Raw genomic sequence first — 25,702 nt, 5'->3', positions numbered from 1 at the left:
TCAGAGGGCTTCATGGACTCACCTTGTAGACACTGAAGGAAGACTCTGGCCTCTTTGTTAAAATCCCTAAAATATCTTTTCAGCCAGAGCAATGAGCCATAGTCTCTGTTCAACCAAATAATGCTACTTTTAGAATTTATCATATGGAACCTACAAATGCAAAACACTCAGCCATAATGAAGGGTTTATTTTTCCTCTCTCATACAACCAAAATTGTATAAGCTGTGCAGACACAGGTGATATAATAAACCTGATGTTTTTGCAAATTCAAAGATATCCCCAAAGCCAGAAGTGGGACATCACTCCAGTATTTTGTTAACATAACAGGTTGTGCTTCATGGTTAATTAATTTTAATGTTAATCCATAAGAAGATAAAACTTGTAAATATATGTGAGAGCTAGTATCAGTTTCAAAGACAACAAAACGTAACTGCTTATAATTGTGCATGTAGTAACTTTTTTGTTTTGACACTAAGATCTTAAGATGTTTTTCTTACAGTGATGGTTCCTTTGGGGATTTGCCTCAAATTGACCTTCTCAAAGGTGATTCTCTTCAGCTCAGTTCAAGGCCATCACTCCCTATACCTTCACTCCTCATGTGAAGGGAATTACTTATGTATTTATTTAGATAATCTTGCCTGCTTCTTCGTGAATACAACACCTTCTTAAGTACCTGCACACTGCTCAGCTGCTCTCCTTTGTAGTTTCAGATTGCTGACTCTCCACTGCATCCCAAAGCTTATCATTCCTATGCTGCCCAGACTCCTTCATTTCTCCTTCCTGCTCTGATTTTCTTGCATTAAGCTGAAGTTTCCCCATGGTGTTTTTACAAGCACTTCATTTGAAAGACAAAAATTACAGCAGACCTTTTCTTAAAAAAAATTGAAGGAATAAATATGACAGAAATTAAATATTAATGTCTCCTCTTTTTAATTTTCTTTGGTTTTGGTTTCTCATCTGGTTTAAAGTCTCGTCCTCTTGCAGTGGAAGTCTGGCTCCTCTATGAAGACTGCTATGGCCATCCTTCCACACAAGACTTCAAAACATGTCCATTATCCATTCTTACACCTAATCCTACTGACCCTGCAACCACCATACAAACAGGTCAAGGAGATGAGGGAACTGAGCTACTATGAAAATACAATGACATTATAAGTTGTTCCCAGGAGGCAGAAGTAAGGTGGCAAATTCAGCAAAGTGACACCTTTTGAACTCCTTATATACAGAAAAACAAATTCCTCCACTCGGAAACTTTAAATAGCGCTTTCCAAATACTAACAGGAAAATGATAGAAGAACTCTGAAAATAGATCACTGAAGATTTCTTCCACAAACTCCTCAAGAGAATGAGATCATGTAGACCTCTTGAAACCTTACCTACAACTATGCTAGTTGAAAATCAGATTTCTTTGCCCTGGGCAAACTAGGACTACCAGAACTTGAGATATCTCTGCCTCTCTTCCCTTAGTATCAACAAGGGACTTTTTACAGTCAAACTAAATATCAAAGCATAGTGTGAATTGATACAAATCTTGCTATAAACACAACTACCTTTTTCACTAGCACCTAGATGTAATAGCACTAATACCGGCATTGGTTATGATTTTCTTGTTGTCAGTTGTTGGTATAAGGCCAATAAATATAGTCACCTATTGCATTGCTTTTACCCAGGAGATGTTTTGCAAACTGGACCAGAGAGCAAGCATTAAAGTGCTAAAATTAGTTTGTGCTGCAGTAGTAGCAAATTAAAAATGGCACACTGTAACACCAAGCAGTGTATAGTTCTGCCAATTGATTTACGAGGTCAGGAGAAAAAGAATTTATCACCTGGTATTATCTCTGCCAGGATTTAATGGCTGCTCTGTCATCAGTGCACAAAAAAATTATAGAAGTTGAGAAAGGTCTTTTCAAAAGACAAGGGCTGTTTACAAAGGAATACTTCTCTCTAAGATGCCTTAATAAAATTATAGCCTTGGTGGCCTAAATCTTGCAGCACAGTGAGAAATCTATATGGTGGTGACTTTTGGCTCCAGGCAAATATTTTTAAATTCATGGTCAAATGACCAGAGAACTGTCACGCCACCTCCAGCCGTGAAAAACATATTAAGGTCTGGACTGTCTGGCATTTTTGCTGCCCCTTTGTGTCTACTGGTAGCACAAATTTAATGGCAAACTCAGATCCTTTGCTGAAGTTCAAAACAGCATGTTCGCTATTAACTCAAAGTCTCTTTTCAAAAATAGGCACTGACAAAGGACAGAGAACTACTTTGGTTCCAGTATAAGAAGTCACAGGAAAAAAGGAAAAGGGAAAAAGTAGATCTCGATTTATGGTGAGGTTTAATCTTGAGAGATTAAAAAAAAAAAAAAAAAAAGGAAGTGATCAGATATCAGACAGTACTTTAATGTAAGAACCATGTTTCACTTCAGAGGTGATTGCACTTCAGTGACAGATAAATAGCTGACTATGTCCCTCTCTACAATATGCTGAATGCATTCACAAGTTTTCTGGATTAGAAGGGAGGTTGTAAACAAAAGGGTTTATTATAATGGCATTCATCTGAAGAGAAACAAGAACAAGTACGCATTCAGGAGACCATAAGGAGTTTATCATCACCACCAGCGTCTACTGTCACTGTAATCCCTGATATAAGAATGATTTGGGTGTCTTCCACTTCCACTATCCATAGGCACTCAAAATCACAAGAGTTTTAATTCACAGTCTTACAATACACAACTCATGCCCTATTTATTGCTCAGAGTCCATGAAATTAATTGCTAGAAAAGTATCAGGTGATTCAGATTTTAAAAAGGAGGATGAGGAATACCAAAGATTTGTTAAAACCTAATTAAAGTGTTGGGTATTATTAAATCCCAGAAAAAAAAAAAGTTTCAATATCACATAATTTTAAATTATGCTTAATAAAAAGTACAACCCAAGTTGTAAAATCTAATATCCAAAGTCAGCAAAAATATTTTCATTTCCAAACTGTATATTTTTAGAGCCCACTAAATTCAAAATCTGCTTAAGATCATATAAATTGCTGTGGTCAGGATGGCAAAACTTAATTCTACTTTATGGTTTTGCTGAGTGGTATGCTGCTTCACTACATAGAGGACCTGAACTTTGCTACTGGCCACTCTATTTTTAATTAAAACATAGTCTCTTCCTCTCTGAACAAACTTAGACTTCAGAAAAGACCAGATTTGGCATTAGCTCATTTCTAATTACAAGTCATGCAGTCTTAATGGAATACAGCCAAGTGCAGGACCCCTCAGCTGTCTGTCACTATACAATCATTCATCTAAAATTAACATTGGGAATGCACTTTTAATTAAAATATATTAAAAAATGTTAAGATACCTACATATGGAGATTAACTTTTTTTTTAAATTTCCTCATTTTAAGGAAAGCATCAGCAAAGCAATCAGAGGCACCACTTGAAACCACATCTTAGAGACACTGAGTCATAAAAGGTAATGTAGAAAGGAACAATTTGTTAGGAATGTGATTGGGGGAAGACACATATCAATTCATCTACTAGGGTCTTAGCTCAAGTTAAATTTTACCACTAAATTCAAACAATTCATAATAATGTAAAACTCCCTAATTTCTTTCACATAGTCACTGTACTAGAGGAATGCATTACAGTTGGTGTTTTGTATCTAGAATTATTTTGGTACTATATGCACTAGAAAAAAAAGGACTGAGTTTCATAGCCTTATGACAGTTAAGGAAAATGAGAACATCTGTACATATATCTACTATTTGCCATTTAATTTTTTTTTAATTTCAAAATTTTTTGCTGTTCAGCAATCCAACTTTGACAGATTTTGCAACTAAACTCTAGCAAATTTTAAAACCATAGAAGTGCATGGATTTTAGCAGAGCATTGTGTTACACAAGAACAGACATCAATCATATCCTACATCCTACAAACTATTGCTTCTTTTGCAGAACAAGATTAGATTATGTACACTTCACAACAACAATACCAGCCTTTTCTCTTCCAGTATGCAAGAAGAAAGTAAAAATATGTCTTTAGTTCTCAAAGAAGAATGCAATAATGCACTATAGTACTGAAATTGTCCCAGGACAGCTCATTGGGTCATACCCAATATCTGCACAGTCTCACCATCTCTGGTTGGGCTGCTTGGCCTTTTACATAACTTTGCATGAAGAAACCTCCTTTAAAAAGCTTTTCCTCTGGAGTCTTTAGATGCTCAGGATGCTCAATTCCATGCACCAACGTAGTGCAACACAGAGTCTGGGAAAGCACTCCAGATTCTGTTACATGTAGATCAAATCCAGAGGGTTGGGAACTAGACCAATGTGGCTGTGCTTGATCATAGGTTTATGTAGTGATCAGGGTTGGAAGTTTGGGAAAGTCAACCAAGCACCCTCATAACCACTTCTTTTTCTCATCAAGCATGTGACCACTTTTCTACTTACAATCTGTTACACTGGCAGTATAGGGTCAGCATCTACTCTGTTACTATCTCTACTGGCTTGTTCAAGGAAAACTCAAAACTGCTGTCCCAAGAGAGAGTGAAATAATTTCACTTGAAGTTGCCCACACCACTGGAATCTGGAGACTTTCTACTGCAAATAATGTAAAATATCAAGAGTAGCATTTCATGTCTCACCTGTAGAGTCCCAGTACATTTCACATATCCAAGCCCTTGCCTTTACATTTGTAACTGAGACAAAAAAGGCCCCAGTTGGAATATCAGTTGAATACTGACAGAGGAGAATGTATAATGACCAGCTAAATGAACCACTGACAAGTGCAGGAAAAAATGTATGCTGTTTGTATATAAACACAAGAAAATTGCGTAAGCACATTAATGGGCGTTCATGCATCTCTCAGACACACATACACATGTAATTGAGACATCATTACTACAATCACAGGGGGCACGAGTTAACTGAACTCCCACACAGCTTTTGATACAGAAAGTCAGTGTTTTGGAGTAATTAGTGGCTAATTTGTATTGACACGGGTATGCTTGGAAAGTTACTGAGGGTCCCTGATGTGCTCTAACTCACTCTGTTTCAGTAAGGGTAAGGGCCACTGAGCCTGTGCTACTGTTATTTCTGTAAGAAGAAAGAGGTTTCAAAGAGCAAGTTAATCTCCAAGCCTTGCTTTTCCTCTCAGTAGTGAACTTTGTGTCTGACCTTTGTCATTTTGCATCCCACACCTTTTGTTATTTCTAGGCTTTTCTAAGAAGCCCCAGCAAGAGTACAGGTTACAGTGCCATAAAAATACTACTGTTTTTGAATAATTTATTTTTAATTTCTGCAATTTAGAATATCTCTCTCTGCTGTGGATCCCACTTTCCCCTCCCCCATTCACAAAAGATATTTTATTACTCCACTCTCTTCTAAGGAAAATCTTCAGCAGCCAGCTGCCAACAGTGCTAAAGCCTCAGCAGAATGCTAAGGTATGCAACAGGGCAACCCGCTACATTTTGAGAAAGGAATACAAATGATGAATCTCTTTGTAACTAGACCAAACATTATCAGGAGTGCATTTAAAGGAAAAGGTGCAATCAACATTTTATTACCTAGATCACTGAGACCAGGCAGATACAATTTTTCAATGTACTGGCTCAGGGCCACAGGGCAGCCATAGCACAATCCCTTGAGAGCCCTCCAATGAGCCCCATGAAGGCAATTAGAGCCCTCACACATCTCTCCCTACATATATATATATATGCATATTTATTTATACATTAAAATTTGTCTTGTGATTGTTTCCCACATTCATTCAGCTGTGGGTTGACCAGGCACATGTAATGTGTGATTGCAGGATGGCCTTGCACTAGCATGTCTGAGCATTACTGAAGCTTTCTTCTATTGCCAAGTGTTTCTTCTTCCATGCATTTTACCATCCAGCAGCATCCTCCTTTTTTTTAACACAGTAATAAATTTAATTTTAACAAGTAATAAAATGAACATTATTCTTCAGGGCTGAAGATTATGTGCTATCACTAATTAGCTTACAAGGCTTCCCACCTCAGGGGAAGTTTGAGACCTGGGAGTTTGTGACTTGGAGATTAAATTCATATTACACATGTGGATGTAATGTATTTAATATGTATTTCCCAATACATTCACAGGAAAGTACCAAAGAGATTCACACCACTACTAATGATCACTTTATCTGGGCTAAGACTGCAAAAGGAACAATAGGAGTATTTTAAATAGCAATTGCCCTCCTAGAAATTTGGATAACCAACCATTGATACAAGTTCAAAAGTTCGGTGTGCTTCTAAATTCTGCAGTGGCCTTTTAATGTTGATGGGCAGAGAGAAAGAGGCAGGAAGGAGAAGAGATCAGAACCCAAAATGGCATAGATCAAAGCAGCAACACCGAACATGCATCACGGGACAGGAGCGCTAAAAAGGCTTAGCTGGGGATTTCATTACTCAGGAAGATAAGCCAGTAAGTGACAGAGTAAGCATCAAACCTTTACTTTTGGTATCTAATTCCCACACAAAAGGATCCAAACACTGGGATATTCATAAATGCTGAGATTGTTTCTGCCTTCATCACTTGGCACTTCCAACATTCTTAGCTTCCTACTGAAGAGCCAAGGCCAAGATTATGACAGTCTGCTGATCAACACTACACAGGTCTTAGCACAAATCCTGTTAAAAGCAAGCTGCCTTAAAAAAATCCAACCATTAGAACCACCCTCCATCATTTGCACTCTGGGCATACAAACTGCTTATTCCCATGGGAAAGATTTTGTGTATATTTCCACTGGAATTTTATTTGATATTACTTGATAACCATCATTTTAGACTGCTTTACTCCTGATACCGAAGGCCAAGAACATCTTAGGAAAATTCTTTGCCCCTCTTGCTGCAGCAGTATCTCTGCCAGGATACCAAAAATTATCTTCCTCCTGCTCCTGCCTGTTCTGCTAACAACAAAATTAAAGCTCTGGTTACAGGCAGGTCCTACACTTCATCAAAGTAAACTCTGACTTGTCAACACTGTTCTTCCTCCAATGTTAATTAAATTAAAAATCATCCAAGAAATCATCCAAGATGCACAATTATTAAATTATTTGTTTGTCTAATTGCAAAACTTCCAAGAGCCCACCCTTCCAAAACACTGAATCTCCACTGAATACAAAACCATGTAAAAAGACACTACTGCATTATATTTTGTTATATCTCTGGAGCTTTCTCCCTTCCTGTGGTGATAAAACACAATTTCCAAATTTAGAATAGTTAAAAAGCACAATTTACTGCAGAAACGCACTATTATCTTATTTTGTTGTGTTTGTTTTGATTAAATGATGCCCAAGGCTAAAAAAAACATGGGAGATAAATAATGGGAAGAATTTGTGAACAGACTATGTTGACCCAAAGCAACTCTGCAGAGTCTGAGAATGCCAACAAAACTCTGTAGCACCACTGGCAGAGTAAAACGTTGCCGTGTAAGAATAAGAACACAACAGGCTAAGCATAGCTCAAATAATCCATACAGTGTTTAAGTAGCCTGGGTTGGTGGGTACTCTTGCTGATAAGCTGTCACAGCTGGAAGATCCCAGAAAAGAGTCAACAGATATGGAAGCAACTGCACTACATAGGAAATGGATTGCATTTTTTTCTGGCTGAAAATCACCAGAAATTTCATCGCCATGAAATAGAAGTAATCAGGTCTAGAATGTTCCTACCTCTGGTATATCATGTTTTTTGGGTTGTTTTTTGCGGTTTTTTTTCCAAACAAATTGTAGGATGCTCATAGGTATTAAAAACCATTTAGAGAAGTAGTTGTGTAAGTAGGTCATATGAGGTCTTTAACCCTGCTACACATACAGCTCCAAAAGTTCCTCTCATCACATAATTTTAGTGGTGGATTTTGGTTATGCACGTGAGAGAAAAAAGTGAAAAAATAGTCTTAAGTTTCCTTCCACTGTTTGTGATAAGCCTGGGAAAACATCCCTTGGTACTAAAATGAACTTATCCAAGAAAAGCTTTTCTAGCTTTAGCTGAAATAACACAGAAGGCCTTCAGTGATTCCTATGGAATACCCAGGGCTAGGCTCTGCTAATCCATAATGTTTAATTTTTCTTACTGTGTCACTGGATCCAATTTGAATGTCTAGAAATTGAAAATTTTGAATTATCCCAGTCTCTGTTTCAGCTCACAAGATGCCCTGGGGAAGTCAGGTCTTTAAAGGAAGTCCTGCTGCATTGCCTATGACCAGCAAAAAACTGTAAGGAAAAAGGTCGCAGGGAAAGCCATGAAAATGGTATAAAATATAGTTATGTGAGAGAAATATGATTATATGTGACTTCATTCAACTTCCTGCTCCTTAGCTTTTCTGCTTCGTTTTTCAGTCACATTGGCTTTAATATTTCTGCAGGATCCATGTTTTGGTCAATATGGGGACAGTTTGAACAGTCATTCATTCATTACTGTGCTGTGTGTTCCCAGTATGTGAATGATTAATTTTTCCTTGCCTTTTCTATGGCACTGCTCATGGCAGGGCATGGAAAGGAGTTAGCATTCATAGCCTGCAAGTGAGGCAGAAGCATTCCTCACATTCTGAAGATGAGCATCAATGGCACAAAATGATTCAGAACAAAAGTTATCTGACTTTAGACTCCACAGTTGAACATCTTTTTCTAGTGTGCCCAACACTCCACAACACTTCACCCATGCTCATAGCACAACTCTAAGAAATTCAGCTGAAGATTCTCCCATCTTAGACTGGTAGTGCCATGCAAGAAACAATGTAGAAAATTCCTTGCTAGCTGCAACAAGAATGACCTGAAATCCTCTCACCTAACATCATACAGGATTTTCATAGCAGAAGGAGGAAGAAAGTGCATTTCTACAGCCTGATACTCAAGGACAGAACCCTAGAAACTATAATTATTCTCCTTGCAACTGCCTATCTGATTCACTAAGCACACTTAAAAGAACATAGACAACAGATAAAGCACTTCTGGGGAATAATGTTCTTTGTTACATTTTCTTCACTACTCTTTTAGATAGGGCATTTTAAATTAAAAAAATCAGAAATCCTAAGAAAAGGGTAGTATTTGAGCACACAAGTAGGCCACTATATTAAGTGTGTGTGCACTGGAGCACGCAAAAGTTGTACTAACAGATTAATTCTGACATTTTCTAGTTTTTGCACAACTCAAGGTTTTTTGCAATTTCACTGTCTTTTCACATGGATATATTTGTTTATTTGCTTGGAGTTGTGCATGTGTGAGGTTGCCATGGTTTTTTAGAGGGCAAACTACGAAAGAGGATTTATCCCAAGGCATCAGACTGCTCGTCAGTAGGGTTGTAACCTTCATATCGTCACAGGAACCTCTGCTGTTTCAGATGAGAGACTGATAGCAGGAATAACCTTTCATTGTTAACATAGATCAGGCATAGAGGTCAACAAGATTAGCACTATTTTTGTGACTGTTATGAATATTGTAGAAGAAAGTCTACATATTTCATGAAAAACAGTCTTGATCAATATATTTTACCCCAAATCTAGGCAAGGCTCAGTTTGCAGCAATTTCATACTTCATTTTTGTAGGCATTCTCTTACCAGAAGACACTTTCAGGTATTCTCAAGGAGATGTGGCCCTTCCTACCAAGGTGCATGCACTCATCTTCATAACCCTGTCTTCCCACATAAGTAGACACGTTACTTGTTCCACCATGTCTCCCTTTCATGTTTGTGTCCTTCTCTGATAGCAAAAAAATAGAGATAGATGGATAGATAGACGGATAGACAATAGACAGACAGATAGATGATCTTGGTGTTACCACAAGACCTACAGGGAACCAAGGTACCTTTTTTATGACAAAATATTTCAGATTGTACTAGTTTACACTCCACTATTTGCAGACTCTCACCTTCATCCTATTGAACTTATTTTTATTAAGCTGTCTTTTTAGTAGATTTTCTGCAATAAAAGCCAAATTAGAATTGACTTTTCAACAAGAAAGCAAGAAAAAAATATTTTGGGGCATAGTGGAAGTGGGGATTGAAATTCAGACAATATTAACCAACCCACACTGTTTGCTGGACTGGAAGGCCTGCTTATTCCTTTGTTCATGTCCCCTTTGCTAAAGGACCTTTTTTTTTAAAAAAAAAAAGGCAAATAAAGAAAGGTGAAACTTAACAAAAGTTATACAAAATCCACAAAAAAACCCCTATCCCAACTCTCCAACAGCTACATTATCATTGGTTATTGATCTCCAACAGCTACATTATCATTGGTTATCTGTCTGCTTGTGTTACTGATACGGATTAACAGATGTGATAGATTACTCTTTTACCAGTTTCAAAATTATAATCCAAAGCATGTCAGAATTTCAAAACTGCATCACAAAGTTATGTAGGTGTCCTAATTTTGTTTCTCAGAGAAGCTGAAGGTCAAGTCAATAAAAGGTCAAGCTGACTAGTATGTATTGAGATAATATTCTTCTTAACCTGTCACAAGATCAATAATTTGTGTCATTATTCATTTCCTAGAACTAAAGAAACTAACACTATTATTCTAATAAGAGAGTAAGAAGTATATCAACTTCCTGCCATTCTTTTTTTATTAAAATTGAAAGTTTTTAATTAAAATCAGTTAAAGAAAATAGCCTAATGAAATCAAACCCCTAATATTCTGTTCCTATACAGAAATGAAATGACCATTTGATTAATCACATTTTGGAAAGATATAGTACTTTTTTCAGAGTTTAAATACAACACTGAAATAAACTGACTTTTACCAAAAGTTCATCTTAGTGATTTTTAAAGTTGAAAATGTGTGAGATCATTTTTATTCCCTTAATTCCTGGACACTTTATCTCTGTTAGTATTTTCTAAAAATCATTGCAGACAGTCAGAGGAACATTATGGACCTGATTCCCCAGCATGACACATTTGCAGAGGTATAAAATTATAGGAGAAAAAAAGCGGATATTAAGTAGTAGAACATTAGTCTTAAGAGGTGCTATTCCTTTTCTGTTTGCTTTGCTAATTGTTTAAAAACCCAAAAAATAAAATTCCTCATTTAGCAAGTCTGAATGATCTGGTTTGGTCCAAACCAGCATGAAGACCATCTAAGTGTTCACTCTCCCATAGAAGATTGTGAGTTTTGTCTTCTGTATTGTTCTCAATATATATAGGCCAACACTGTCAGGGAAAACCATGTTTTACACCATCAAAAGCTTTCTTTTGGTAATATAACCTAAAATAGTCCTTCACATGGCAGTCCTTGCAAATAAAGAGGCAGAGTACAAGTGTCTCTGGTAGGACACGTATGTGCATAGTTGCATCACATAAGCATACAGCTTTTTGGGTAGTAGTTTAAACAGCAGAAGAATTCATGTAATGAATTCACATGAACTCATGTGATGTCAGAAAATCACAAAACTACCAACAAGCCAGCTTGGCAAGATGGAAGCTGAAATTCTATACCTATGGAAGGCAATGGTGTATAAGACTCAAAATAATGCACAGCATCTCTGTAAAAGATTTAAATGGGTCTTCAGTAAAATACTTTTGCTGTAGATGACAACCTCTACCATGAGATTCAGAATAAGCAAATGTGAAATAGTGAGAGATGAAAGATGATAAATGCATTGTATTGAATACTAAAAAGAGAAATGTGCTCCCTGCAATAAAACAAGGTCATCCAGAAAAATAGCATAGATGAGCTAAGTCAGCCTTAGGAAAGTCATTCAAACTTGGTGCTACTACCATGTAATATTTTGAAGTCTTGTTGTTTTTTTACAGACTTGACAAGCATCAAGCCCTTTCAGGAAAAAAAATAAATCCAAATCCACCACCCAAACACTGTCAGAAAAACAAGCAAAGGAGAGACAGTTCAGTCTGGCAGGCTTGTGGGTGATATACAGGCTTTGACGTAGCGTCACTCTGCACCAGGACTATGGCATCTAAAATAGCAGTATCAAGTTCCAAGATTTGATTTCCCATTTGCCAGACACAAAATGGAAGTAAAGTTGTACCAAAGCTGTTTACTCAGACAAAACTTTGATGTAGCCAAGAAATCTCTCAAAGTTCATTCAAATATGATTATTAGTTTATCCACTCAAAAACAAAGTTGCTTTTACACATTTACATAGTACTTGATTTTCATTTCAAAATATTTGCTTTAAGTATTTCCTTAATTTAAAGGAAAAGGACTAAAAGAATAAAAACTAAAAATATTACATGTTAAGCCCACAAAAATTCAGTCATTACCACTAGTGTACTTATCTGTCCAGATCTGACTGGTTCCAGACCTACACCTGTATGTCCAAATTCTTTTGTGATGGCAGAAATTGATACTTTAAAGAAATTTCAGTCTATCTTGAGCCCAAACATGGGATGCCTATTTCCATTTCTAACTGGAATGAGAGAGTTCTTCCAGTTGTGGTAGCCCAGAAACCATAAACAGCAGTAATAATTCATACTGCACAAGACAAAAATGAAGGATTCAAACAAAACTTCATACCTGAGGGACCTAAGAGACCACTGAGAACAACAAAATATGTCCTGCACTAGATTTACTGTACCAGGATTTTAGTAAAGCATTTGATATAGGGATTCTGCCTTACAATCTTAATTCAAATTGGCTTACATATGAGCAGAGTTACATGGACAATAAATTGTTTGAAAAAAATCTGTAAACAAAGAGTAGTGATTAATGCCACCATATGAAGCTGGAAAACTGTATAGTGTAGTGATATAGAGATTAATGTTCAGCAGAACCTCTTAATTTTCATCTATGTTCAGACGATGGGCAGTAAGTACCATTTTTAAATATATGTATGCATCTATAATAAATATATGTACTCGCACACACAGAATAGCCAATTCACTAGTAAGAAATCTGGAATATAGAGGTCCAGAAGACAAGTGCAATACTGGATGCTACCATAGATACAGATTTCCAATTCTGTGAGAGAGCAAGAGGCACAACACACCCTGGGGGATGTGCATACTGAGGTGATACACGACCCAGCAAACCAGGGAAGACTGGCCACGATGCTCCGGAATATCACATCCACTTCTGTACCAAACACACCCTGGGGGATGTGCATACTGAGGTGATACACGACCCAGCAAATCAGGGAAGACTGGCCACGACAGTCCCGGAATATCACATCCACTTCTGTACCCCTTAGAATCTAGTACTGACAAATTAGTAGTAATTCAGAGAGGAGAAAAAACCTGCTGCCTAATGGCACTGATATGTAGGCCACAATTCAGCTCAAGTCAATGACAGGCACCTACATACCTTTGAGGATCAGGCCCTCAATCTCACGTAGGAGGATTTTCTTATGAAGAAAGATTAAAAGGTCTAAATATGAACAGCTCAGCTAAGCTCTGACTAAAGGGAGATGTGATAACTGCCTATAAATATTTGAAGGGTATAAACATTAAGAAGGGTGATGAATTATTTAGATTGGTACAAGGGATATAACGAGGAGTAATGGGATGAAATTAAGAAAGTGAAAATTTAGGCTGCTCACTGACAGCAAGGTATATTTCATCTGTGAAATAATTTACACTGAACACCATGAAAAACTTCTTCTATGTGAGATGTATTAACCTGTTATAGTCCTCCAGCAAAAAATGGCAGAAATCCCATATTTTGGGGGTGGCTAAATTTAGGTGAAACAAGGTACAAGCAAATGAGTAGAGGATTACCTTGCATTGGCCAGGATGCTCTCTGGATAACTAGTAAATCTATTTCCCTGCTTCAGCCTCTCAGGCTCCTGTTGGCTTTTCTGTGCAAGAACACACATAATTTTCAGCTTCATCTCTGTAACCCAGTAAGAGAGATTGTACAATCTCGGGAAGTGGATACGGTTTGTTAAGAAGGAAGGAATAATACTTACACTTTTAATTACAACAGTACAGCAAGTGCAAGGTAGAACAAGTGTCCTGAGGGAAGCACTTCAACATTTGCAAGTAGCACTAGGACAGGCAACAACAAAGACACAGGGGTTGGAGGGGTAAAAGGCCTAGCTAGAAAATGAACTTGTACATCTCGGAAATACTATTGAAAAGGCAACCTCATGCCTCTAAGGTCAGCATACAAAATTTTGCACTTTCATCTGTTGGCTGGTATCTCTTCAAGCATAGTGGAATCTATCTAGTTAGAGCAGCCTTGTCCAGTCACAAAGTAGTGCAGTGCCATGGAAAAGAGGGACCGCACTACCCAAGGACTTTCATTGGAATAGCAGAAAAAGAGCTTCAAAGGCTAAATAGAGCATTCTTTCATCTCTGCTGGCAGTGCTCAGCTAGTTCTGCAGATTACAAAGTTTTTGTTTTCACTCTCTTCACGATGGATTCACCATCATGGCATAAAGTATTTGATAAATCAAACTTTGGAAACAATTCAGCAAATAGGATCTCAGACAGACAGTAATTTATCATTAGGTTGTTTAAAAAGCACAACAACACAAGAAGGCTAGGTGTCTTAGGAACACATGGAGTAGAAGGTATAAAGTGATTCTGGATGAAGAATCAGAGAATCGGTGTTGGATTGGTGTGGCAAAGTTTTGGTAGTGGGATGCAGCTGCAGGGTTGGCTTCTAGGAGAACTTTAGGAACTTCCCACACATCCAACAGAGCCAATGTAAGCTGGCTCCAAGATGGACCAGCTGTTAGTCAAGGCCATCAGTGGGATGTAGCACCCTTGGGATTACACAGTTTAGAAGGGGGAAATATCCTGCACAACAGCAACTGTAGCCAAAGAAGAGAAGGCTAAGAATGTGTAAGAGAAGTAGTTCTGCAGACATGAAGGTCAGTGAAGGAGGAGGAGAAGGTGTTCCTGGTGCTGGAGCAGAGATTTCCCTGCAGACTGTGGTGAGGAAGCTGTTCCCCTGCAGCCCTTGAAGGTTTGTGGTGGAGCAGAGATCCACCTGCAGCACATGGTGAATATCATGGTGAGGAAGGATGTGCCTCTGCAGCCCATGGAGGTCCAGGGTGAAGCAATGATCCACCTGGAGACCATGGAGGAGCTCATGCCAGAGCAGACAGATGCCCAAAGGAGGCTGTGAGAAGCCCACACTGGAGCAGGACACTGGCAGGACATGTGGATGCATGGAGACATGAATCTGCACTGCATCAGTTGAGCTGGCAAAACTTGTGACCTCATGGAGGTCCCATGCTGGAGTGGCTGTGCTGGTCCTTGGACTGCACCCTGTGGAAGGGCCCCACACTGGAGCAGTTTGTGAAGAACTGCAGCCAGTGGTAGGACTCACATTGGAGAAGTTCATGGAGAACTGTCTCCTGTGGGAGGGACATCACACAGGATTAGGGGAAGAGAATTCTCCCCATGACAAGAAAAGAGTTTCAGCAACATGTGATGACTTACCACAATGCCCATTCCCCATTCCCCAGTGCCAGCTGGTGTGGAAGAGACAGTTAAGCCCAGGAAGAAGGGAAGGGTGGGGGAAAAGGTGTTTTTTAATTTTTGATTTTATTTCTCATTTTTGCACTCTGACTTGATTGATAATAAATTAAACTAATTCCTCCAAGTCAAGTCGGTTTTTCCCTGGCCCACAATGGGTGAGTGATCTGTCCCTGTAACTATTTCAACCCATGAACCTTCTCTCCTCTATTGAGATAAGAGATAGAGCAGCTTTGGTGGGCATCTGTCACCCAGTCAGGATCAATCTGCCACAGAGAGATGGGAAGAATATTTTGTTATTTGAATTCCACTGTAGGAGAAAAATGGTTCCACTTTTAAATAATTCCATTACTTTTTATAGTCAATTTAAATGGAAGAGTGTAATAGTCAGCATATCTCAAGAATTCACCTTTAAGAAACACATATTGAAATTTTAAAGTTCTTAATAGGCTCAATCTTGCATTGTACAAGATAGGGAACAATAGCAGAAGCGTACCTCACATCAGCTCAAACACCTATGTTAGCTCACTAGTATACCACTCACCTAGGTCCCAGTTTTAAAATGTGTGTATTTGTGTATGAACTAATTTTTAATCAGTTCTCTAAATTTTCAAGGAAACAAATAAACTTTATAAAGACTGGCATGAACTTCTAACAACTAAAATGGTCACAGACAAGTTTTTTCCTTATTAGAGACTAGCAGCAGAACTCAAATGATCCAAATCACATTTTCTAATTTAGAGTGCTGCCTACTAAGTCACAAATGCACCTTTATCCATCAAATAATTGTTGACCAGGCTAAACACTTCTTCTGATATCTGGCAAAAACTAGGCAGCAGTGCTACAGTTTAAGGACAGCAGCCAGTAGTTCAATCTAATTAGTCCTGACTATACCATTGCCAGTAGTTTGCCTGTCAAATCTACTCTTGGACAGGTAGTCCCAAATTTTCCTTCTCACTCTAAAGAGCTTGTGGACCACAGCCACTTATCAAATAAAATATTTTCTTTCACAGAATTTCAAGGAAGCATGTTAAGGGAGACACATTTGAAATTAACTCCATAGGATTTAGTTAACACCATATATTGAAGGAAAAAAAGCAAGCAAACATGATAAGCTTTTTCTCCAGACAATGGGCACAGTTACAGCGTTTTTTGTTAATTTTACAGTACTCACTCCTAGCCTAGTTATCTCACAGTACTTTTGTATTCAGCTACATATGCATTTAAGTATTGGATTCAACCACACTTGTATGAACAAAACCATTCCCGATTCATATTTATGCAGTCCCAGAGAAGTCAATGAGTCAAATACCACTCTCAGTTGTGTCTTCATTAATCCAGAGAACTTAATTGGTCTCAGTGGCCTTGCTCCAGGGGATGGAATACACCTAAGCATAACTTCATAACATATAAATCAGGATGGAACATGTGTCCTGCAGTAAACAGTGAAATAGTCTTCAGATCAATTTTATGACAGCTTTGCATGCTTACTTTATGACTTCAAAGCTTGAGAGAACAACAATAATGCTCAACAGATTTTCTTGATTTTTAACCTACATTCCACAGAAACAAGCCAAAGACAAAGCATTCATGCCAGAATAGAAGAACAGCTTATACTTTTTTCTAAGCGTAGATTACAGAAAGTAGGGCTAGAATTGACTTTAAGTTCCTGTCCTGTTCAGCCCCTGCTCCAAGACAGTCTTCTTAATATAAATCCATCATGACAGACCTCTAATACAAGTTAAAAAACATCTGATAATTGAAATTACACAACCTTGTTAAATAAAATCAATTTCAGTGTTGAACTGTCCTTCCTGCTAAAAATTACTTAAGCCCAAATCCACAAAAGGATTCTATATTTGGAAGTAGGATTAAAGTGGGATTTAAAAGTTCAGAACGGAAGTCCCCAGATTACTTGTCTTGCTGTCACCAACTTTAGAGGTATGACTCTTTTCCACATCAAAGTTCCCCAGACCTAAGAGTTGCATTTGCTCATACAGAGGATGCCATTTTGGGCAAGACTGAGTGACTCAGTGTCTGGTTCATTTTTTCACCATCTTGGAGTCAATCAAGAGGAAAGGCAGATGGAGGATGTAGGGATTCAGTTTAGAGCACACAGCCTTTGCAACACCATCAGATCAATTCTTGCAAACCTACAGTGACTACTGCCACCTTCCTTCAAAATAAAAACGACAGAGGAAAGACACAGCACTTGAGCATGTCATCTCTTTTGTAGTTCAATCAATAGTTAAAGCACACCAAAAGTCATAGTTGTGGAGATTCATTTTCAGTTTCATTCTTTCAATTAAAAAAAGCACTCACTCACCAAGGTGGTTAATTCCAATGTTGTTCATCCACTTCCACTCAACAGGCTGGACAATGTGCATAATCAAAGTTTTTTAAAACCTAGGTTTGACCTAAATGATAAAATAGTGAAATCTATGAAAAGCCCAGTTGATAGATCATTAGAGAGGCTTTTTGTGTCACAAAGGGCCTAGAAACTGCCTATGGGACTCCTCTGCAAAGCGTTTCACCTTTGTGACATGCAACAAATATTCATGGAAGAGGGTAATGACTGAAATGAACCCTCTGAGAGAGAACAGCTCTTCTGCGGACCCCAGAATATGAAGATATTTTTAGCAAATTATAATAACCCAGAATAATTTGCAGTCAAGGTGTTAAGACTCTCTTAAGAGAGTAGGACATGGGTTCATGACCCCAAGGCATACTAGGACTGAACTTTCCCCTTCCCCACTCATACTGCTGAGTGAATCTTTGCTTCAAGTACAAAGTAAAGGACCCCAAATTCCTTTTCAGACTCTATTTGTGGGGAAGTAATTGTTAGTTTTTTGTTTGTTGGTTAAATTAATTATTAAGAAAGATTAATCAGGAGATTAATTTTGTATCTAAAAGAAAATGCTAATATTTAAAAGAAAAAAACCAAAAAGAATCCTGAAACTCACAATCTGTCTGTAGAGACCATGACTAGCAACTCACCTGAGGTGATGGTGGGAGTGTTTCAACACAGAGCACTAATTTCATCCATATTATCTTTAAAGACCTAAGCACCATATGAGGAATTGGCACTATAAACATTAAAATCATAACAGGTGCATAATAGGCACTTCTGCAAAATGTTTTGGACCTTTATCACACATACATGACACATTTATAATAACTATAGGCAGATAATTGCAGGTTTCAGACCTTCCACTGTGTGTGCTCTTGTCATGTTCAGCTTCCTAGAAATTTTTCAGTTTCACCCACCAATAAAATCATACTCTCCTCCTGTTTCTTAGAGGTCATAGAGATTAGGGGGAAAAAGTGTTTCTCTTAATACATTTGTCTTGATTTCAGACTCTGTAATTTTCTTACATCATTCTTAAATATCAGATACAAGTAACTCCCTTTATATAGCAAGATTTCAATCAACACAAAACTATATTTTCTTTACTTTGTGCAAACTTGTGTTAGTAATATTAGATATGAATTGCATGCATTAGTAATGACTAACTATGCAAAATCAACACCCAATCAGTCCAGACAGAAAAAAAAAAAAATTAAAATAACCTGAATAAGTATTTCTCTGTTCTACAGAAAATTTTCAGTATAACAGAGGAAGGGAAAAAAAAAGAAAATAAGAAAGCCTTTGCCATATTTCTACAATGCAAGAATAGTTGGAGCTGGGTCTAAATCTCACAAACAATGTTAGTTTTAAAAAGAAATCAAACCAAAATAATAAGCTTTAGTTTTGATTGCAGCCAACACTTGAGTCAGTCAGTGGACATCAAGCTGATCAATATGTCTTCAGACAACAGAAAGTGTTTTCTTTCTTACTCACTTTTCATAAGTTACAAGGATGCATCAGTCTAGGGGAACCACTAGAGCTACTAAATGAATAATAAAAGAAAACCAGCTGAAAAGAATCACTATCCACTGCACAGGGAAATCATGGATATGAACAATTGGGTGTCTGTCAATTGCCCAGCACTGTACTGGGCTTATGTTCAGTTAAGGAAGTGAAATGAAAAAAAGTCAAATTCCTCATCCAGAAACTTTCACTTCACAAGAACACAATGCTTGCTCTCTCACAAAGGTGAGGTACTGACAGGGCTTAGACTTTACCAAATCTTTATAGATGCTGTTTTTCTGGAAGGGGACTACACTGAAGCCTAAGTTTTTTACACCCACTCAGCAGTGGCAGCAGCAGCAGGACAGCTCCAGTCCTGCTGTCAGCAGCAGTAGCTGTCAGCATTAAAGACAAATCCTAGAGATGGGCCTGACCCATGAAGTATCTCACCCCTGGAAAGAAAACAGGGCTGTGAGCAAAACACTGACCTGGCACCTGGGGATATAGAGGAGCTCGATCCCAGCTCAGCCCTAATCTCAGGGAGAGAATTTACTCAGCTCAATAGCACCAGCTTTGACCTCTTTCCTCACCTCTGTGGGAATAAAAGCAATCGCTAATTACCTGCAAAAGACAGAGTGAAACAAAAGAGCTGAAAACTACTTTTTAAACACAGGATTAAAGTAAAGGGCAACACAGCTTGAAGACCCATGTAGCAAATTAGACACACATTTTACCTGGACAATTGCTTCTGATAACTGCAGAGACTAAGTTTGCCAATTAAAAACGAACCAACAAAAAGAAACATTTCTAACTTTTTATCACTGGCAAGAAAACCATCCTGGCATGAAAACAAAGCACTCTTTTTTTCCCCCAGCATTTCTGGCAGGGGTGCTTCAGGACTTGTCTTGCTGTTCAGATGTTTCTCAAGTCAAGCCACCAAGTGGAGAGCACTTAGGGTTTTATCACTTGCTGCCAGTGTTTTCCAGAACACCAAAGAGCAGAGGATCCAATGCTGCTCAAACAAGGCTGTAGGTTGAGGAAGCTCCCTGCTGAGCAGGGGTAAAGAACACTGAGCATTTAAAGGGATGGCAGAACATACTTAAATATGAGGAGGAGGTAAAACTGGAGCTGTCCCCATCACATTAGAGCACAAACTTACGACTACTTGTAGCTACCCATTCAGCAGCAGATGGATTGGAAGCAGACGGGTGTGGAAACTGGAAAATACCTTGTGGGTATAAATCAAAACAGGGAATTGATTTCACCCAGTCAAGGCAGTATTGTAACACATCCGAGTAGCTCACGACCATCATGAAGACCTCAGTGTCCTTTCCCAGAAGCCTGTAGTGAAAGGAGTGATTTCTCATCTAAATACAGCTTCTGACTACTGCCAACACCATTATTTCCTAGTGGTTAACACTAACCTCTGAAGTACATGGCTTGTTTCCAAGATATGCACATCAGAGTGAAGAGCCACTGGTTTTACAGAGGGACGAAGAGCTTGAGAAAAGGGAAGAAATGAAGAATATTAAAAATACAAGAGGAGAGAGCAAGCATGACATGGAGTTCGGAGAGGAAAACACAAGTAGGCAAGAAGAAACAGGTTCAGAAGACAATTATGGTAAATATGAGGGAATAAAGTTAGGATTGCAAAACCTATAAATGCACTTATCAGAAAAAATAAAGAAAATGGAATCATTCCAAGTGAATTAAAAGGCTTTAAAAATTAACTGAGGATGAGGGGCCTGACAAACTACATTCATCAAACATATGTGCCTAATATTTGCCAGATTTATTCAGCAAAAAATATTTGCTGCCATAGCTAGTCAAGTACTCTCCAGCAAACATACTGTTAAAAAAACATTAAGTAATTAAATAGTGCATTCAGATGCTATTTATCTAGTTATAATACCCATTCCAAAAGGAAGCTGCCTTGTTGTTAAATTTGTTAACTGGAATGAGCATTGTGACAAAGAGAGGTTAGCCCTTTGTGGCTGAACACAGGGGTTCCATCCACAGGAATAAGAGAAGGAAACTGGCAGCACCATAATTAACTACCCTACCCAGCAAACAGAACATAACCAGGTTTTTCTTTCTTTATAACATGCAGGCATAGCTGATTTTCCTCTTGTGTACTGAGAATAATCTTTTACCTAGTAAGTGTCAACTTTTGACACCCAGATTACAGCAATTAAACTCCTGTGGTGCTAAATTCAAAGTTGTGGTTACTAGCAGGGAATTTACTTCTAGTCTGTTTAAATACACTGGTGCTTTGTCAGGTTATCCTGTTCTCTGTTACTGGAAGGGCATGTGATGATGTAATTTTCACTTCAGTACATATTCAAATCAATTTTCACTACTGTTACAGAGCAGCATGTTTTCTCCACAGACCAGGTTTTCCATCCCAAAATATATAAGGAATGAAAGATGACATCCTAATATATTTTGTTCAGGGAAAATTATTACTTTCCTAAAATGAACTAGGTTAAAAACTGAAAGGATGCATTAAAACAAAGTTTAGATACAGAACAAACTATCAAATATTAGGAAAATGTTACATTTAATGTTTTATATGTGACCTTACTTTAGACCTCTGGTATACATATGTACAATGCCATCTTTATAATGCAATTATAAATAGGAAGTTTCCACACAACCGTTCTTTCAAACAGTGCACAAGCTGGATGTTGCTCTGGGACTAAATTTGCTATTCAATATTTCTTTTCATCCTCTTCATTCAACGTGTAGTCTCACCTTATTTACTGCATAACATCCATTCCCTGCTCTGAATACCTAATTATTAACTTCCTCATGGGCTTTTGTGTGGCACTCATCACTATGGTATCTGATGTTTCACAAATATTAATGAACTTATCTTCCAGGCCTGCAAGACAAGCTAATAATACTTTCCTCACTTTGCAGCTGGTGAGAGGGGAACAAAGACCTTGGGAATTACCTGTGACCAGAGAGAGAAGTGGAGAGCAAAGCTTAGAGCTGTAGGTGTGCAGATTGGCAAAGACCTCATTCTGACAGACTTCATTTTCTTGCAGGCAGAAGGACTCACAGACTGCACCTTACCTCAGTGACTGCTGCCTGTGCTCAGCACCCACCCAGGGCAGGCATTCATGGCTGCAGCTGGTCCAGGGAACACACTGCCCAGGTCCTGCAGCCTTCCCACATCCCCACATCCCTAACTTAAAGGCATCTGCTTGACTCCAGCTAACTTATTTTGTTGTGTTAGATTGAAACTACAGTCCAAAACTGCTGAGAGAAAAACGGGGAGAGCAATTTATCACTAGACAGCAGTACATCTCTGGGGCTCTGCATTTGTTATACAGGTTCACTGAAATGTCTGATTCTGGATCCAGATCCTCAGTGCCTTCTGCTTCCCATAATGAAAGTCACTATGCTAATTCTCCTCCTGCTGCCTGGCAGAATTAGAAATGGATTCCCATAGCTTCTTTGCAACTGGTACCTCCAGACAAATACAGCTGGGGGCAAGGAGAGAGAAAGTGGATGTATATATATTTGGGGAATTGAGTCAGAGGTGAGGAAAGTCTCAATTTACACGTGCAAATTCAGAGCTGATGTTATCCTCGTGGTTATTTTTGTCCATTTTCTAGCCAGAAAACTGCTGTTAGAAAAACAAAAATCCAAATGTTACACAATCTTCCAATGATTAACCTAATGTCATAGATGACTTTTGTAGTTTTGAAGATTTTAATTTTTTGCTCTCAAAATGCTGTTAATTACATTCTATTGAATGTATATATTGTATACAAAATAATTGATTTTTAACCCTGCCTCTGAGCAGTCTGGACTAATTTAAAACTTTGCAGGATAGATTCTCAACATAAAATTCTTCTGTTTTCCCCTGCTTTAGCATCATAAAGCAAAACAAAAGCGAGTTTAACTATGCAGATGAGGTCTTTGAAGTGTCAAGTATCTTTTATGTGCCATTCAGGGTTGGTTTTTCAGAGAAAAAAGATGAGCAAGTTAGGATGCACGTTGACTTTGGCAACCTCACCTGCCAGCAAGATAACTTTTCACAGAGAAGAATTTTTCCAAATGACAAATAACACATTCTTGACTACCTCAAATGGATCTAAATGACCAGAGCACCCCTAAAATTATTAGAATGCCTGTCATGAATCTTGCAGCAAGCATACACAGATATTCCTGCACACGCAGAGACTATAGGTGTATTCCATAGAGGCAATGCAATAAAGATAACAAAATTTGCTGGGCAAAACATACCAAACTCAGCACACAGAGCTGAAACCAGGGCTTCTTCCTCTAGGAAAAGCCTACAAAAGCCTGATTTCTACACTCTTAAGTTTACTGTCTCACCTAGGACAGAATGAAATCTCGAGAATTAGTTCCTCTGATAAACAGCTCACCTCTCCATCAGTCTGACACAAAGTGCAACCTCTGCTCTAAAAAGCCAAAATGCTCTGTGATGGAGAGAGGGAGGAAGAGATGCATCACCCAAGTAGAGATGGCTGGTGACAATTTTCCGAGACCCAGAGAAGGTGTTATGTCTTCACAGGGTGCTGAACAGCATTTCCTTCAACAACCATGCAGAGGCCCCCACCGTATTTTTGTCTCAGCCAGGGAAACCCTGCGTGTGCATAGCCATGTATTTTCCTTTTGCAGGCACGCCCATGAGGAGCACTGCTGACACTGCAAGGGGACTCCTTCCCCTCTGTGCCCTAGCAGACACAATTTAGGTGTCCTTTCACAGTAGTGCAGGTCTCTGGAGCTCTCTGAATCAGCTCTCAGCACCCCAGGGAGCAAGGCCCTGTTATGACCAGAAGCACAAGTGAGCTGCATGAGCTGGGCTTTGAAACTGCATCAAAGCACACAGCTGGCAGCACCAAAGACTTCAGCAGATACAGCATCATCAGACCAGACCTGGAGCAGTTCTCCCTCTCTTTCACCCAGAACATCCCACATCACAGTGCCTGGCCCTAGGGTCCCTCAACCCCCTTACCTGAAGCTGTAGGGGTTTTTTACAGCAGTTTCAACCATGAAGCCAGGAAGACCTATATGCTTTGTTTTATCTAGGAATATGTTTTCTACCTAAACAATTTGGGTAATTAGAGAGCTTTATTTTTCCCCAGTCAAGTATTAAATTTCTTCCTCGTTTCTGAACTTCATTTCCACCTACTGCATTCAATACATTTCCAGGTCAGCTCACACATACCTCTGACAATTTCTATTCTACTTGTTTAGGAAAATCAGCAAGTAGCATTCAGCCAGCTTGCTCATGCTGCTTTACAGCTTGCTGTGGTCATTCATTCTCAGCTGAACTGTGTGATCAAGATAATCAGAAGGCAAATGCTCTCTTTTAAAGTTCAGAGTCACTCAAAAAATCCGCTGGATCTGCTAGACTCTTTTTCAAAACAAGTATTCTGCAGAAGAGCTCTACCAGCAGCACTCTGTCCTCCTTTATTCCCATGTCCAGGGAGGCAAACAGCCCTCTAGGTCCACGGGGTTTTTTTTTTAAATTAATATTGCAACAAAAAAATCTCATCTATACAACAAAAATTTCTTTCAAATATCTCCTCCTGTTGTTAAATATGTAACTAGTCACTCACCCATCCAATCCCACATCCCCACTATTCTAGTTGATGAGGGGTGTGACATCCAGGCTTCTCTGCTCTTCCATGAAGAAGGTGGTAGAAACTCCTGTGTCCCTCTTGCTACCTTTGTTCTTCCCATTAAAAGCAAGACAAGTAGGTGACCTTCTTACAACTTTCCCACTGCCCCACACACAAACAAAAATAATTTTACTTTTCAACCATGTTTTTGTATAGTATAGAAAAACAATATCAGGTGTGGATGACCCAAGCACATCAACCGTCAGGTTTCATTACACTGAAATGCCATATCAGCTTGTTAGTTGGGATTACATTGTTTTTTCTCACAAAACTAAAAAGTTTGCTAGCAGTTGTCCATGTAGACATGCTAGAATTTTTTTTTCTTTCAGCAAACAGGCAACTATTTCTCTCCTTGGAAAGTTTCTAATTAAAAGTTAGGTTTCTCTCTCTTTTCCTTTAGAAAGTACCATAAATTATAAATAATTGACTAGTTATTCATTGTCTCTAATGCACAAACTGAAATATACTTTCTCCAGTTTTATCAACTTTGCTGTCAGAGAAACTTTTTATATTTGGGTTGGGAGGAGACAGGCTGCTCAAGAAATCTAATGAAACCCCAAGACTGAAAATGCTGTGTCCCTTAGCTACAACAAGTACATTCTGAAGGCAGCTGCAATACAATCAAAGTAACCACACAGTATGGGCTCCCTCAAATGATGTTCCCAGTGACATGGTGGGGTTTTTTTGAGCACAAGGCAACACAGTGCTCATGCTAGCTCTGTCCTGGGCCTCTGCAAAGCAGATGCTGTCAATCATTTCAGACTGTGTTGAATTGAATGTAACATCTGCAATATGG

The sequence above is a fragment of the Passer montanus genome, unplaced genomic scaffold (assembly GCF_014805655.1).
Source record: "Passer montanus isolate IOZ18808 unplaced genomic scaffold, ASM1480565v1 scaffold40, whole genome shotgun sequence".
NCBI lineage: Eukaryota > Metazoa > Chordata > Aves > Passeriformes > Passeridae > Passer > Passer montanus.
Note: the sequence above shows the minus strand (reverse complement) of the source record.